Genomic DNA, 18,226 nt, shown 5'->3' with positions numbered 1-18,226 from the left:
GGATAGGTAACATTTTGGGTCAGGGCCCTTATTCAGATTGAAGATATGTCCTGACCCAAAATGCAACTTATCCATGTTCTCCAGAGTTACTCCCTCTTCTCCTGTCTCCCATCAGTCAAAATGTATATTAGTGTGAAAATGCCCAACTCCAGTTTCAGGGGCAGTCACTTCCTAGCTGTTATCAGGCAACTGAACCATCCTACCACAATTAAAGAACAGTCCTGAACTACTATCTACCTTGTTGGATACCCAGAGGCTGTATTTGATCAGACTTTACTGGCTTTATCTCGCACTAAACGTTATTCCCTTATCATGTATCTGTACACTGAATGGCTTGATTGTAATCGTGTATTGTCATTCCGCTGACAGGTTGACACGCAACAAAAGCTTTTCACTGTACCTTGGTAAACGTGACACTTCCCTAAACTAAATCAAATAAGTTAAGCATTCGAAGCATTTCACCTATTTGGTGGGCATAAAACCATTAGATTTTTATAAACAAATTCCTTTGAACCCGAGGAAAAATATTCTTGACTATTTTTTTTAACGACAGCGAAACATTTTCAACCATCCTATTTCCTGTAATGGAATATCAAACTGTCACACTCAATAAAACAGTGTTTTGAAATTGTCCTACACATTAGATCAGAACAAAATGCTTTTGTGATTTCACATCAGGTATAAATAGTGATGGATGCTTTAACAGATAACAAGGGGGAGGCATAACCCAATCCGCAATGATAGTGGAGCTCAGCACGCGAATGCTAAAGAAAAGCCCATTTCATTCATAACCAAGATCAGCTAGAAATGCAGAGTGGATAATCCATCCAAGCTGCCTCGCTAGATCCCACCATCAGAGATACCAATCTTCAGCTAAATCAATTTACTTTTCATGATATCAAGAAAAGACTTAGTGTTGGATACAACAAAGAGCCATCGGTCCAGAAATCACACTGGCCGTGGTAATGAAGACTCATGCTTCTGAACCAGCTGCACCTGAACCATGTTGTTACAACACTGGCATGTACACCATCTGCAGGACAATTACCCAGCTATGTCCTGTTCACAAATTGTAGGAAAAACCAAGATGGCTAGTTATAAGCATCTTAATATCAAAAATCAGCAAAATGATGGTATGTGTTATCGATAATGCTAAATAATGGCACTTGCATTCCAATAATTTGCTCCCCAATGCCTATTAAAACAAAGAGCATCGGTCCAGTCCTTACACTGGCTTGATCCAAACATGACTCACTGGGAACCAGCTGAATTCTGAAGTGAGTTGTTAAACACTGATGGCCCATCTGCAGGACATGGCACCCACTATGTCCAGGCGCAAATTGTAGGAAAAACCAAGATGGCTAGTTATAAGCATCTTAATATCAAAAATCAGCAAAATGATGGGATGTGTCATCGATAATGCTAAATAATGGCACGCATTCCAATAATTTGCTCCCCAATGCCTATTAAAACCATTCATCTCCAGTCCTTATCACTGGCTTGATCCAATCATGAACTGGGAGCTGAATTCTGGAAGTGAGGTGAAATGATGGCCTTTGTCACCATGGCACTACTTGTCCAGGTGCAGTTATAAGTCTTGGTAAAACTGAAGTCAATGGACATCACCTGAAAAGTATCCAATGCAGGTATGTCCTATTCAGTGGCACACATCATTCATGACATAAAAGTATCAGCCTGTGACTACTTTCAACAAGTGAGAGAATCTAACCCCTGCCCTTTTATATTCAATTATATTACAATGGCTGAACCTTCTATATCCTGAATATCACCATTGACCAAAAATTCAACTGGATCAGCCATACAAATACCTACTGAAAGAGCATAAAAGATGTTGTGGCAATTGACTTACGTTCTGGCACTCCAAAACTTTCCGCTATCTCCGCTATGCAGGAAGATTGTTCCCGATGTTGGGGAAGTCCAAGACAAGGGGTCACAGCTTATGGATAAGGGGGAAATCCTTTAAAACCGAGATGAAAAAAACTTTTTTCACACAGAGAGTGGTGAATCTCTGGAACTCTCTGCCACAGAGGGTAGTTGAGGCAAGTTCATTGGCTATATTTAAGAGGGAGTTAGATGTGGCCCTTGTGGCTAAGGGGATCAGGGGGTATGGAGAGAAGGCAGGTACGGGATACTGAGTTGGATGATCAGCCATGATCATATTGAATGGCGGTGCAGGCTCGAAGGGCCGAATGGTCTACTCCTGCACCTAATTTCTATGTTTCTATGTTTCTATCTATAAGGCACATGTCGAGAGCACAATGTTATACAGGTACTCTACATTTACCTAAATAAGTCCAGCTCCAAACAAATCAAAGAATGGCACCATCAGGACAGAGTAGCCTGGATGACAGGTAGCACATCACATATTCATTACCTCCATCCCCAGTGCAATTGTGACTGCAGTGTTTATCATCGAATAACGACACTTTTGTTATCCATCTAGGCAGCTCTAACCTACTTGCCTGACCTGCTGAGTATCTCGAGCACTTTGTGTCCTTTAATGCATCTACCAAACGGCAGTTTCCGTGGAGATGGGGGATCGGGATACGGGTAATGGCAGCAGGTGTATTGGAAGAACATCACTTGCAGTTAAATACACCCCACTTAAGTCATGCATCATTGAGATAAAAATATCTCACTGTTCCTTCATTATTTCTCAGTCCAAACCCTGGAACTGTCTATGCAACAGCACTGTGGGAATAACTTCACCTCAAGGATTGCTGTGGTTCAAGTTAATACCTCATCAGCACATTCAAAAGCAACTTGCTCAGGACAATAAATGTTGCCCATTCTAGGAACATCTACATCCAACAGAATAAACAAGATTTTTCATTACCAATTCTACTGGTTTGTATGTCAATTATCAGACATCTATTTTTTATATAAATCTTTGAGAGAAACCCTTTCAAAATGTGTCCTCCCACTACAGATCTGAGTTCCTGCTTTCCTACATGAATATCCAGGTTGAAATAATTCAGTCACACCACGTGATGAAAGAAAAATATAATGTTGCTTAGATTCAATTTGTGTCTCAGCTAATACTTTACTGTACAAACATTCTTGATTGGCTAATCGTGTCAGATATTAAGAGATAAACCTGTATTCAGTATTTATGAAATATGGTTCAAAGTTGATATTTTCATTATTATCATGTTAATTTGAGTAATTTCAGGTAATTAAACAAAAAAAAGCAAAGATATTGATCTATGTATGTGAATACAATCGAGGTCTTCCACTTAGGCGTTCTGATTAGCCTGGCTGATATTGGATTTACTTTGATGAGTTTAGTAAAAAAAAACGAAGAATATTTTCAGTAATATCATTCAGTACTTCAAGAAATATTGGGAAAAAATGTTGCGCAACATTAGTGAATATGTCCAAAAGTTATTAGTTGAAAACTTTTTTTGCACATTTCTTTTTGAAAACTGTCTGCATGGTCACGTTGGACATCAATCTGAAAGGAGACAACACATGACAACAAAACCACCAACCTGATGCACTTTTAAAAGTTAAAAGAAAACAGCATAGTTATTACTTCCATTTAAAGGGAGGAGTTTTTCAATTTGCTACTGTCTATGTCAGAGTCGCTCATATATAAGTACCAGCATTTATACTTTTGAAAGCACTTCTGCTTCAGATGTTCCAAGATATCAGGGAATAATCCAACAGGGGATACAAAACTGAAATACAGTCCAGAAGAGAAAATACACTGGTATGTTATATTTCATTTTTCTAATTATGTCAGCATGCAAAGGAGCAAGAATGCCATGTGCCTGATTTCAATTTGTTTTGAACAGGATAGATTATTACATATGTATACTTATCTCCTTGTAGTCCTTTGCAAATTTATGTCAAATGTTAATCTGAAGCATGCTCTAAGAAAGACATCATCCATAGAAATATTCAATAATTTGTCTGAAAAGTGGACATCAACTTTTCAAAATCAATATAACTTGAAAGGTGTGACTGTAGCATATTGTTAGTCTCAATTTTTCATTTTGATACTATATATTTCATTATACTAATAAATATTTATTGCTCCATTCATTATTGATTATAAATGTATATATTTTTTGAACCTTTACAGAATTTACCATCAAGTATGATTTCAAATGAAATTGGTGCGCTTCTGATGTCTATGTCTGTAACCCTGGTTTATGGAGTGGGATATAAAACCTACAATCAATCACCCTATAATACAAAAAGTCTTGGTAAGTTTTTGTCTCATATAGAAACAGCCTTTTAAGATTGCTGTGGTTTACACTAATTAAAAGATGTACCAAGACCAGCCACTGTACCCTGTAGTATAGCCCAAGATGAAGATACTAGTTTATGGTTAGTCTGGGTGATATTTTTGTTCTTAATTTTACATGTCATAAAAGTTAGAGCAATTAGTTCTTCACTTTGCCCTTACTCAAATAGACGAGTTGCCATGTAATGTCAGTTCATTCAACTTCTAATGTCCTTATTCGTAGGGCAATCATTCTCTGATCTCCTAAACATGAATTATGTGCAGAACATCACTTATCCAGAGTGGTTTGCAGCCAATTAAATACTTAATTTGCAGTCCAACTGCTGTAAGTCAAGATTCAAGAGATTCAAGAGTTTATTGTCACGTGTCCCAGATAGGACAATGAAATTCTTGCTTTGCTTCAGCACAAGAGAATATTGTAGGCATAAATAAATACAGAACGGATCAGTGTGACCATATACCATTGAATATATATATATATATACACACACACATAAATAATCAGATAAAGTGCAGTGGGCTATTAATGTTCAGAATTTTGTTGGAGTTGAGTTTAATAGCCTGATGGCTGTGGGGAAGCAGCTATTCCTGAACCTGGATGTTGCAGATTTCAGGCTCCTGTACCTTCTACCTGAAGGCAGTGGGGAGATGAGTGAGTGGCCAGGATGGTGTGGGTCCTTGATGATGCTGGCAGCCTTTTTGAGGCAGCGACTGTGATAGATCCCCTCAATGGTAGGGAGGTCAGAGTCGATGATGGACTGGGCAGTGTTTACAACTCTTTGCAGTCTTTTTCCGCTCCTGGGCGCTCAAGTTGCCGAACCAAGCCACGATGCAACCGGTCAGCATGCTCTCTACTGTGCACCTGTAGATGTTCGGGAGAGTCCTCCTTGACATACCGACCCTCCGTAATCTTCTCAGGAAGTAGAGGCGCTGATGTGCTTTCTTTATAATTGTATCAGTGTTCTCGGACCAGGAGAGATCTTCAGAGATATGCACGCCTAGAAATTTGAAGCCCTTGACCCTCTCCACCATCGACCCGATGATATAAATGGGTCTGTGGGTCCCCATCATAACCCTTCCAAAGTCCACAATCAGTTCCTTGGTTTTGAGTAAGAGTAAGAATAAGAGTAACGTAATTAACAAAATATACAGCAGTTGATCAACCCATAGTGTTTTTCTTTGAAGGTTTCTTTATTCTACAAGTGAATCCCTGTTTGCCTTGCCCGTGGGCAGCAAACAGTTAAGGGCCTGTCCCACTTACGTGACCTTTTCGGCGAATGCTGGCACCCGTTATTGGTCGCTGAAAATTATCAACATGTTGAAAATTCAGCGGCGACCAGAAAGACACTACGACTCTTTGGATGACGAGGATATCTCTCACGACCATACAGGCGACCCCCTGGCGACATGCCCCCCGGTTACACCCCGTGAAACCCGTGACATGTCGGGTGCTGGCTGTCACCGAAAAGGTTGCGTAAGTGGGACAGGCCCTTTTCTGCTACTTATGTGGGACACCTTTAATTCGCCCTCCAGTCATTCAAGCTCATTACAGCCTCGCCGTGTGCTTCTGCATGTGGCTAGGGTACAGACATTTGGACTTAATGACTTGCTGAGAAAGCAGCAATAATTGATTTTTGTAAGGGTAAAGACAAATGTGCAGAAGAGCTTGCATATTGACTGATTTTTACTCAGTGTTGCTACTGATCTGCGTAACAGATATTATCAACCCCCTTCAAAGCTGCATGCCCATGACTGCCATTGCAATGCTGAATGCCATGCAAACACAGATTCCTGTGGAGAATCAAATAATGAATCTATCTACTCATCTGTTTGTTCTCTCTCAGCCAGCATCCATTCAGATAATGTGTTCTTAAATAATTTTATGATATTGCTGGATCCATGAGCCAATTAAAAAACAAATATCTTGTTTAGAACTCTTCAGGTATTTACTATCCCTACAAAATATCTGAGGGACCAAAGCAATACCACAGATACTCAATGTGGACTCCACACACCATTTGGTCAAACATTGTGCTCCAGCATTAATCTAAGCTATGACAGTTATTTGTCCAAGCCTTCCATGTTTTCAATTTATTTTCATATGCTTCAAAAGTTTCATTTCTTCATAACATCAGAAAACTCAAAGTCCTACATTCACCAATGAGGAATCTCTTGGGTTATATCTGTCACCTGTACCTTCTGTTCGATGTTGGTGCTATTTGGTTCAATATGTGCAGAACATTCTAAGGCACCTAGAATATGCTTCCGACTGCAGATACTGGAATCTTGAGCAACAAAGACACTGCTGGAGGAACTCAGCTGGTCAGGCAGCATCTGGGGAGGGAATGGACAGGCAACCTTTCCGGTTGGGGCCCTTCTTCAAACCAATTTGGAGTATGGCGGAGAAAGCTGGGAAAGAGGGGTGGGGGTGAGACAAAGCCTGGCAAGTGTCAGGTGAAAACAGTTGACCGATGTTGGCTGATGGGTGGAGTAAGTGACAGCCGAGAGGTAAAAATGAGACTGAAGGGTGTCAGATGTGGAGAGGAGTGAAATGGAAAACCGGATGGACGGATATGTCAGATAAGGAATGGAGGAGGAGGAGGAGGAGGATGTGCTGTGTCTGATCTGGTGTCTCCAAAAATGGGCAATATTCAAATAGATCTCAGAGTTTTGTTCTTTTAATTATTTGAAATAAACAAGTAGATATTTCAGTCTCACTTTAAGTACAGTCAGTAAATTCAGCATATTTGGCATTGGTCTTAGTTTCTAATTATCATGAGTACCCCAAAACTGTGAAAAAATTTGTTTTGTGTGCAATCGAGGCAAATCATACCAGACATGAGTATTTCAGGTAGCACAAAAGAGAAAATAAGCAGAGTGCAGACTATAGTGTTCAAGCTATGGAAAAAGTAGAAGGTGCAAAGACCATAACAAGGCAGATTGGAAGTTCAGAAATTCATCTGAGGTCCATTCATGAGTTTGATAAAAGCAGAAAAGCAGTTTTTGAATCTGGTGGTATGTGCCTTCAAACCTTTCTATTTTCTGCTTGACTGGAGGTTGGAGAAGAGAAAATGACTAAGGTGTATAAGGTCCTTGATAATGCTGGATACGTTTCAGAGACAGCATGAAATATAGATAAGAGTCGCAGGGGGAGGTAAGGGGTTGGAGATGGTTTTTCTACTGGTTTGTGCAAAAGATGGGGCTACATTCACAACTCTCCACAATTTCTATCTAATTGACTTCTAAAAAGCATTATTGTATCTGCCTCCACTGCCATCGCTAGCAACGTTCCATGTGTTTGTATAAAGAAAAACTTACCTCATTGATCTCCTTTAAACTTTCCCCCTCTCACATTAAAACTATGCTCCCTACTATTTGACATTTCCATCCTGAGAAAAATAATTTGACTATCTACCTTATCCATGCCTCTCATAATTGTATATACTTCTCTCAGGTTACTCCTCCAAACCATCAGAAAATAGAATCCAAGTTTATTCAACCTCTCCCTATCTTTACTCTGGGCAAAATTTCCAATCCAATACTCTCTCAATCCAGGCAACAACCCAGTGTACCTTTTCTGCACCCTCTTCAAAATCGCCACATCCTTCCTGTAATACAGTGACAAGAACTACACATAATATTCCAAATGTAACCTACCCTAGGTTATAGCCTGAGTTGGGCACCATCGTGGTGGTGGAAGATTGCAACATTCACGTGGTCCGCCCTGTTTCGACGAATGCAATCAACCCGGCGTGCACAATCAAATAAGATCAAATGGAACAAGTTGTCCTACAACTTTAGGCTGTGCACGCCATACGTAAGAAGAGGAAGAAGGCACCATCTTGGATCACTGCCATGGATTCTGCTTCACTGATTAAAATGTTTTTTCCTGCTTCATTTATATTCCTCAAGGGCCCTGTCCAATTCTTCAGCCTTGTATGGTCCTTTATCGTTTAGGCGAAATTTGGTATATCACTTGTCATCTTGGGTTCCCAAACTTTGCCATCCTTGCCTTTCTTCCTCATGTTGGTCCTGAATTCTGACCAGATAACCTGTAAACAACTCCAGCATCAGATGTGGACCTACCCACAATAGCCTTCCCAATTTATTCTCATCAGATCCTGCCTAGCCTTTTCGTAATTTAGTCACCTCCAGATTCAGGAACATTTTCTTTGAAACTGTTATCAGGCAACCGAACCATCCTATCGCAACCAGGGAGCAGTGCTAAACTATTATCAACCTCATCAAGGACCCGATGGACTTTACTGGCTTTACCTTGCTCTAAATGTTATTTTAGTTGTACAGTTATTTTAGTTGTAGGTTAATTGGTTTGGTAAAATTACAAATTGTCTCTCGTGTGTGTAGGATAGTGTTAATGTGCGGGGATCGCTGGTCGACGTGGACTCAGTGGGCTGAAGGGCCTGTTTTCACACTGTATCTCCAAACTAAACTAAAGAAAAGGATAAATCATATACCATTTAATTCTTCATGTGTTTGGTAATACAACGTCCTTGAAATACTAATGACAGTAATTAGTTAAAGAGACACCGAGAAAGAGGTACACAAAAATGCTGGAGAAACTCAGCGGGTGCAGACTGAAGAAGGGTTTTGGCCCGAAACGTTGCCTATCTCCTTCGCTCCATAGATGCTGCTGCACCCGCTGAGTTTCTCCAGCATTTTTGTGTACCTTCGATTTTCCAGCATCTGCAGTTCCTTCTTAAACACCGAGAAAGCTTATCTCCTTGAATGAAGTACTTTATACATTTTATTTGCATTTGGAAAATAATCTGTGATGGTATGCAGAAAGAATTGATGGTGCATTCTTAACCTTTATGTTTTAGACAAAAGGCTGAAATAGGTGACCTGGCAATAAATGCTTGCTCTCACTTTTGTGTACCATAGCCGTGGAGATGTCCTTTTGCCCACTGCAGATTTTTAGTAGTCTGGTTTTGCTCTTGAGTAAGTCACACAAAACAGTCGTCATACATCTGAAAATCAACGCAACCTGGACAACAAGATGAGGTAGTTGTGAAATTCAAAATTTTGTGAGCTGTTTATTGGACAATATTAAATATTTCACACCAGGAGAGCTTGCTGAAAAATCACAACATAAAATCTAAATATATCATGGTTGCAAAAACTTCTTTTGATGACAAAATAAAGAAAACATTATTTTATTTGCACTCTGTCATTCCAGTATTTTTTTTAATGGTTTACATTGACCTGAGATGATCTTATATTGACCAATATGTGCATATAAAAAGCACATACTGGAATTCATGTAATTTTAAAACTTCTCAAAAATTCCAATGTTTTAACAAAAGGCTGCATTTTAGTTCATTATTTAGAAATTATATTGTGCTGGTGTTCATTACCCTTAAAATTTGCTTTACCAAACAGGTTATGAATTAAAAGGACATAATTACCAGAGTCCTGAAGATAATGCAAAGGGTACCACGGGTAAGAAACAACAATGTTTAAAGGAAGATTAATATAAATCTTTCCTTAAAATCACTTTTATGTGGGTGTGGAAATTTATTGTTTGAGAAATCTAAGACATTCCAACATAGAAAACATAATAATTTGAAAGGCAAATTTGCTTCTTTGAAAAAAGTTCCTTGAGGATGTAATAACACAAGATGAGTGATAGTAATGATTCAGATTCAGATTCAATCTTTATTGTCATTATGCAGTGTACAGTAGCGACAACGAAATGCAGTTAGCATCTCCCTAGAAGAGCAAACATAGAATAATGGAACAGTAAAATATATATATGTACATACAGTAGCAGTACTGCAATTTTTCTGGGGGAAGGAGTGTCCGGGGGGGGGGGTGACTGGCAATCACCAAAGTGCAGTTAAGTTGTGTAACAGTAGCAGGGAAGAAGCTGTTCCTGAACTTGCTGGTTCGGCAACGGAGAGACCTGTAGCGCCTCTCGGATGGGAGGAGAATAAACAGTCTGTGGTTGGGGTGAGAGCAGTCCTTGACGATGCTGCACGCCTTACGCAGACATCGCTTGCTCTGGACAGACTCAATGGAGAGGAGTGAGGAACCAGTGATGCGTTGAGCAGTTTTCACCATCCTCTACAGAGCTTTCCAGTCGGAGACAGAGCAGTTGCCATACCATACTGTAAGGATGCTCTCGATGGTGCAGCGGTAGAAGTTCACCAGAATCTGAGGAGACAGATGGACGTTCTTTAGTCTCCTCAGGAAGAAGAGACGCTGGTGAGCCTTCTTGACCAGTGTTGAGGTATTGTGGGTCCAAGAAAGATCATCAGAGATGTTGACCCCCAGAAACCTGAAGCTGGAAACACGTTCCACCTCCGTACCGTTAATATGGATGGGGGTGTGCGTGCCAGCCCTGGACCTTCTGTAGTCCACAATGAGCTCCTTGGTTTTCTTGGAGTTAAGGACCAGGTTGTTGTCAGCGCACCATGCTGCTAGGAGCTGGACCTCCTTCCTATAGGCCAACTCATCGTTGTCGCTGATGAGGCCAATCTCCATTGTATCATCTGCATACTTGATGGTGGTGTTAGTACCATGTACAGGTGTGCAGTCGTAGGTGAAGAGGGAGTGGACGAGGGGGCCCAGCACACAGCCCTGAGGAATGCCGGTGTTCAGGGTGAGGGTTGAAGAGGTGTGCTTGTCTAACCTCACAGACTGGGGTCTGTTAGTTAGAAAGTCCAGTATCCAGTTACAGAGGGTGGGGTCGATGCCCAGGTCGCTGAGTTTGGTGATCAGTTTTGAGGGGATAATGGTGTTAAATGCTGAGCTATAGTCGATGAACAGCATTCTCACGTAGGTGTCTCTGTTGTCGAGGTGGGAGAGGGCGGAGTGAAGTGCCGTTGAGATGGCATCCTCCGTACCCCTGTTCTTGCAGTAGGCGAACTGATAGGGATCCAGTGTGGGATGTAGGCAACCTTTGGGTGCCACATGGCCAGTGTTGGGGCCTTAACTGTACATTATATTAATAACTTGGTAGAAAGAACGAAGAGTAACATGGTGAGTAGATCCCACTCCTGGGGGCGGAGTTGTATTCATGGGATGGTCATGGAGGGGAGGATGCTCCTCAAACTGCGGAACATCCTGGACAATACAGCCTACCCCCTCCATGACGCACTGATCAACCAGAGGAGTACCTTCAGCAACAGACTGGTTCCACCAAGATGCAGGAACAGATCCTCTGTCCATGTGGCTATCAAACTTTACAACTCATCCCCCTTATGTTGTGGGGTAGACTGAGACTGATACTGACTGACCCCCCCCCCCCCCCCCCCCCCCCCCCCCCCCCCCCCCCCCCCTCCTCAATCTTTGCAGATCTTCAAAGCCGTCACTATAATTTCATTTTTCATGCATTTTGTCTTTTTGATGACTGTTGGCAGAACAATTTCCCTCCTGGGATTAATAAAGTTCTATCGTATCGGATCGTAAATTGTGTGAACACAAAGAGCCTGCATAAATAAATTAAGGGAGTGGGCAGGGACTATGTCAATAATACAATGATGTGGGGAAATGGGTATGTATCCAATTTGGAAGGAAAAATAAAAGCAAACTATTATTTAAATGAAATCTGACTACAAAACATTGGGGTACGAAGGGATCTGTGGTGCATGAAATACAAAATGTTCACGTAAATATACAGGGCACTGGTGTGAATTCATCAGGAGTACGGCATGCAACTTTGGTCTCCATATTGAAATAAATAACTGGCAATGGAAGCAGTGCAGAGAAGTTCAGGATTTGATTCCTGAGATATGGAGGATTACCATATGAATATAGGTGGAGACTACACTCATTGGAGTTTAGAAGAATGAGAAGTAATCTTATTGAAACATTGGACTTTGGACTAAATGCAGGGAAATGGGTTTCACCCAATACGCCAACTTATTGCTTCAGACCACTTAGTTGGCATAGACAAAGTGGTCTGAAAGACATGTTGCTGTGCTGTACAGCTCAGAAAAGATTAGAACTTAGAAAAGGAGTGCACCTCAAAATGGCCACTTAGTTCACTTTTGCAAGATTAAAAAAAAGTTTTTTTGTTTCAGACGACTATCGTAACGTTTTCAAGAAAGGCAAAGTACCATTAATAGTTCACTTAAAAATGCAAGTGCCAAATTACTTCCAGGGCAACATAGTTGGTGCCAGGATTCATGATACCTTCATGATATTCCACGAAAGATTGCCTGAAAATATATTCTGCCTCAAATCACAAAGGATTTTGTTTCGAGTCCAGCGCATTATTATTTGGCCTCGTCCTGCCTGACCTCTCCATGATGTTTGACAGATCAACAATGCCATCCTCCCTCACTGCCTCTCTTCTACATCCAATTCCATAGATTGTCTGACTCTTCAATTTCAATTGATTTCCATTGACCATCATACTTGACCCTGGATTTCCCCTTAGGTTTCACGCTGGCTTCCATTCCATTAAGAACCTCCTGACATTATCCACAGGAATGAATATCATCAGACATGTTGTATGCTGACAAAAAAAAAACTATACCTGCTCAAAACCTGTCTACACCACAGCATTATTACTAAGCTGTTAAGCGTTAACCCATTTGTGGAAAAATCAGATTCTCTTCTAACTAAGCACTGAATCTACTGAAGGCTGCTCTCTGTTGCAAGATTCCATTGCTCCCACTGGCCAGACTCTGAGGTTGAATCAGACGGTTTTATAATCTTGGCATCCAGTTTTACCCAGGCCAAGTCTCAAACCGCACACCATATTTATCAAGACCATGCATCCTGCTTCTTACTTGACACCTCACCTCTCCTGCTGTTCAAACTCTTCTAAATTAATTTTGTCACTTTTCAATTCAACATGAGGAAGTTTAAACACAAGGAAGGTGAAATACAAACTACCTTGGGTCTTGGGCAATGTAGAATCCACATACCATGGTGAAAAAAAATGAGTTAAATAAATGTCCTGCAAGTTTGTGTACTTATGGCTAGCTGACTCACCAGTGATCTGTTCACCAACACTGTGCAGATTCAGCCAGGACTACTTGAGCCAAGACGTTATCATAACCTTAATCCATGCATGGACACAAGAGATGAATATCAAAGCAATTGTGACAGTAACTACCTGAAGCGTCAAGGCAACAATTGACCAAGTACAGTGCCAAGGTGCTCTCAGTAAATTGGGAAGTAGGTGTTATTTCAAAAAATGTTCAGTGGCTGGAATTTTATACAAAGCAAAAGAAGAGCAGTGGTTGTCAAGCCAATCATCACAACTCCAGCATTCACTGCAGGAATTCTTCATGAGAGGGTCCTGAGGCCAACTCTCATTAACTGTTTCACGAACAGTTCTGTCGAATTCTGTCGTTCTGTAACAGAACTAATCTGTTCTGTCTGATAGGAACGGGGCTGATTGCATCATATTATTTAGATAAAATGTTTGTGCTAACTATATCCTGGATTTAATGGACATGCTCAGCAGTTATTAAATATGATTTAAGGCAGAATGAGGGAACAAAAAATATAACTGCAACAGGTGCTAAGTGCACCATATTAAAGGAAGTGTTCCTTTCCCTTGGTTACCTTGTAAAGCGGTGAGTGTTCAAGTGTCTCCTACGACACTTACTCAGCAACTTTCTATGGGGCCTCTCCGTAAAAGGCGTTGAATAGAATCCTCTGGTGTCTCACTACATCTGTCAAAATTCCTGACCAAATGAAGAAATAGCATGCTCTATATTGTCTTAAGTGCCAATAGACATATTTCTGAACGATGGTGCTACCTTCCAAACCATGAGGTTTCACCCGAAAACACCACATGTTCAAAACTCCACAATACACATCTTTTTGGAAACTTGCTTTCTTTATGCAATGATGCCGACTTAGAAATCACCCAGCACATCAATGCAAATTTGGTTGGATGAGTAATCTGCTTGAGTTGTCACAGTTCTGGTTAGTCAAAGCATTTTTGGAGAAATTTCAGTGAAAATGATTTCTTGGGGAATTTAATATAAAAGGAGAGAGGTTATAGGACATTGGTACGATTACTACATGCAGCATTGGTGGCCACCTTTAAAGAAGGATGATAAAGATTTGAGAATAGTTTTCGAAAGGCTTACGAGGCTAATAACAGAAATGTGTGGGTTGGCTTCTAAGGAAAGGTTGGACAGGACTGGAGTTTAGATGAATGAATGGTGACGATTGAAAGGTCTTTATAGGGTGGATGTGGTAGGAATATTTCCTGTTGTGAACAAATCAGATGAGTCACTACTTAAAAATAAGACGATGCCCATTTCACGCAGAGATGAAGCATTATTCTTTCCTCTTGGAAGGTTGTGTCTTTGAAAGTCTTTCTCAAAGGGCAGTGAAAAAAGAAACTTTAAATATTTAAAACTGAAAGGTAGATTGAATAATAAGCAAGAGGGCGAAAGGCTACTGTAGATGGGAAAAATGATCCGAAGCTAATGATTTTATTAAATGCAAAGCATTTGTGTTAGGGTTAGGGTTAGAATCAGTGGCCTACGACTAATCCAAATATTCACGTAAATCATATGATTCTCTCAGAACAATTGTTATTATCTGAACAACGTTCTGGCAGGCAGGTTTGCTAGTGCTACACATGTGGGTTTAAACTAAATAGTCGGGGGGAGGGATTGACAAATTAGGAGTATAAAGATGGAGTTAAAGGGAATATGAGTACAGGAAAAAGTTTCAAAAGACTCTCAAAGTAACGGGAAGTAGAGTTCGAGAAGGGATAAGAGAGTAAGGTCATGGCAAAAGTGGAGGGGAGGTAAATACCGAAGTCAAAGTGTTGATTATGAATGCGCAAAGTATAAGAAATAAAGTGGATGAGCTTGAGGCTCAGTTAGAAATTGTCAAGTATGATGTTGTGGGAATTACAGAGACAAGGGCTGGGAACTGAATATTCAAGGGCATACGTCCAATCGAAAAGACAGGCAGGTGGGCAGAGGGGGTGGGATAGCTCTGTTGGTGAGGAATTAAATTCAGTCCCTTGAAAGGGGTGACATAGAATCTGGAGATGCAGAGTCAGTATGGAAAGAACTGAGGAACAGTAAGGGTAAAAATACCCTAATAGGACATATCTACAGGCCCCCAAACAGTAGCCTGGATATAGGGTGCAAATTTAATCAAGAGTTAAAATTTGCATTTCGTAAAGGTAATACTACGGTTGTTATGGGGGATTTCAACATGCAGGTAGACTGGGTAAATCAGGTTGGTACTGGAATCCAAGAAAGGAAGTTTGGGGAGTGTCTCTGTGATGGATTCTGAGAGCAGTTTGTACTGGAGCCTACCAGGGAGAAGGCAATTCTGGATTTGGTGTTGTGTAATGAACTGGATTTGATAAAGGAACTTGAGGTTGAGGAGCCATTAGGAGGTAATAATTAGAGACCATAATATGATCAGTTTTAATGTACAATTAAATCGGAGGTGTCAGTAGTACAGTTGAACAAAGGGGACTAAGGAGCCATGAGGGAGGAGCTGGCCAAAGTTGACTGGAAAGATACCCTAGCAGGGATGACAGTGGAACAACAGAGGCAAGTATTTCTGGGAATAATACAGAAGGTGCAGGATCAGTTCATTCCAAAGAGGAAGAAAGATTCCAAGGGAGTAAGGGGCGACCGTGGCTGACAAGGGACATCAGGGACGGTATAAAAATAAAAGAGAAGAAGTACAACATAGCAAAGGATTGGGTAACAATTAAAGAGCAACAGAAGATAACTAAAAAGGCATTACGGGGAGAAAAGATGAGGTATGAAGGTAAGCTAGCCAAGAATATAAAATAAAATAGTAAAAGCTACTTTAGGTATGTGAAGAGGAAAAAAATAGTTAAGATCAAAGTTGCACCCTTGGAGACTGAAAAGGGTGAATTTATTATGGGGAACAAGGAAATGACAGATGAGTTGAACAGGTACTTTAGATCCGTCTTCCCTAAGGAGGACACAAACAATCTTCCTGATATACTAGTGGCCAGAGGATCCGTGGTGACAGAGGAACTGAAGGAAATCCACATTAGGCAGGAAATGGTGTTGGGTAGACTGATGGGATTGAAGGCTGATAAATCCCCAGGGGCTGATGGGCTGCATCCCAGGGTACTTACGGAAATTAGAAATCATGGACATATTGGTGATCATTTTCCTATGTTCTATAGATTCAGGATCAGTTACCTTGGATTGGAGGGTAGCTAATGTCATCACACATTTTAAGGAAGGCAGGAGAGAGAATACAGGGAATTATAGACCAGTTAGCTTGACATCAGTGGTGGGGAAGATGTTGGTGTCAATCATAAAATGAAATAGAGGCACACTTGAATAGCAGTAACAGGATCAGTCTGAGTCAGCAAGTCTTCACAAAGGGAAAATCATGCTCGACTAATCTTCTGGAATGTTTTGAGGATGTAACTAGGAAAATATACAAGGGAGAGCCAGTGGATGTCGTGCACCTGGACTTTCAGAAAGCATTTGATAAGGTCCCACATAGGAGATTAGTGGGCAAAATTAGGTCACATGGTATTGGGGGTAGAGTGCTGACATGGATACAAAATTGTTTGGCAGACAGGAAACAAAGAGTAGGGATTAACCGGTCCCTTTCAGAATGGCAGGCAGTAACTAGTGAGGTACCGCAAGGCTCGGTGCTGGGACCACAGCTATTTACAATATATAGATAATGATTTTTAAAAAAAATGAAATGAAATGATTCAATTTATTGTCATTGTCAGTGTACAGTACAGAGACAACGAAATGCATTTTTAGCATCTCCCTTGAAAGGGAGACACAGGGCGTCGCGGTGTGCCCGCGCCTGCCGCCGTAACATTCCATTACAGGCAAAGGTGGGTGAAGTGTCTTGCCCAAGGACACAACGACAGTAAGCACTCCAAGCGGGATTTGAACCGGCTACCTTCCGGTCGCCAGCCGAACTCTTAGCCATTGTGCTACCTGTCGACCACTTTGTTTCCTGTCTGCCAAACAATTTTGTATCCATAGATGAAGGGATTACAAGTAACTTGTTCATCACTCACTGAAAGTAAGCATACAGGTACAGCAGGCAGTGAAGAAAGCAAATGGCATTGTTGGCTTTCATAACGAGAGGAGGTTGAGTATAGGAACAAAGGGTTGGCATGATTTTTGCATTAGTTTTGTATTAGGCAATTTATTGTAGAAAATAAAATCTTTCAAAATGTGGCCGTCATTATAGAACCATAGAAAATAGCAGGAATAGGCCATTCGGCCCTTCGAGCCAGCACCACCATTCAATATGTTCATGGCTGATCATCCAAAATCAGGACCCTGTTCCTGCTTTCTCCCCATATCCCTTGATTCCATTTGACCTATCTCTATACTTATAAAACTCCGATCTTGGATGTGTATTTATTTGTTTGTGTGTAATCACATCTTCACGAAAAAAACGACGCGGTGATGGTAACATTTTTATATATTCCGGTAGAGATTTTTCCCGTGGAGTCCAAAATTGGCTTATCTGAAAATTTCAGGCTTCATTTCTCGCTATTACTGAGAATGTTCAAAAATCTGACAAAACTTTGAATTTAAAAACCACTGCTTTTCTCTGATGACATCATAATGGGTTTGCTCCATGCGCCCTTCTTCCAAGCGCTGCGAGTGACGTCTCCCCCCTCTGACCCTCTCCCCCCCCCCCCCCCCCCCCCCCCCTCAGTTTCAGTTTAAAAAGACTCGGCTGGCTCGCTCGGCTCTTCGGCTGGCTGGCTCGCTGCTCGGCTGGCTCAGCTTGATGCGCTCCTCTGCCTCTACCCTCTGCCTCTACCGGCTACCTCTGTCCTCTGCCCCTGCATCTGCCCTCTGTCCCTTGCCCTTGCCCTCTGCCTCTGCCCTCTGTCTCTGTCCTCTTCCTGCCTCTGCCCGCGCTCTCTCTACCCCCCTCCTTCTCCCTCTCTAGCCGTGCTACGTTGGGGGCTATGCGTGAGTGGATAGGGCGGGGGATGGGGTAAAAGGAGCGAATTAA

General features: G+C 41.3%; 2 protein-coding genes across 2 annotated transcripts in view; one reads left to right on the top strand and one right to left on the bottom strand.

The window, feature by feature from the left end:
• Window positions 1–18,226, bottom strand: part of nt5dc1 (5'-nucleotidase domain containing 1) — a 439,504-nt gene that overhangs the window by 258,122 nt on the left and 163,156 nt on the right.
• LOC129697703 (collagen alpha-1(I) chain-like) overlaps window positions 1–18,226 on the top strand; it is an 82,753-nt gene that overhangs the window by 29,830 nt on the left and 34,697 nt on the right. The gene's annotated exons all lie outside the window — the stretch shown is intronic.

This window comes from Leucoraja erinacea, chromosome 5 (genome assembly GCF_028641065.1).
Source record: "Leucoraja erinacea ecotype New England chromosome 5, Leri_hhj_1, whole genome shotgun sequence".
NCBI classification, from domain to species: Eukaryota; Metazoa; Chordata; class Chondrichthyes; order Rajiformes; family Rajidae; genus Leucoraja; species Leucoraja erinaceus.
This window is presented reverse-complemented; position numbering and strand designations above follow the sequence as displayed.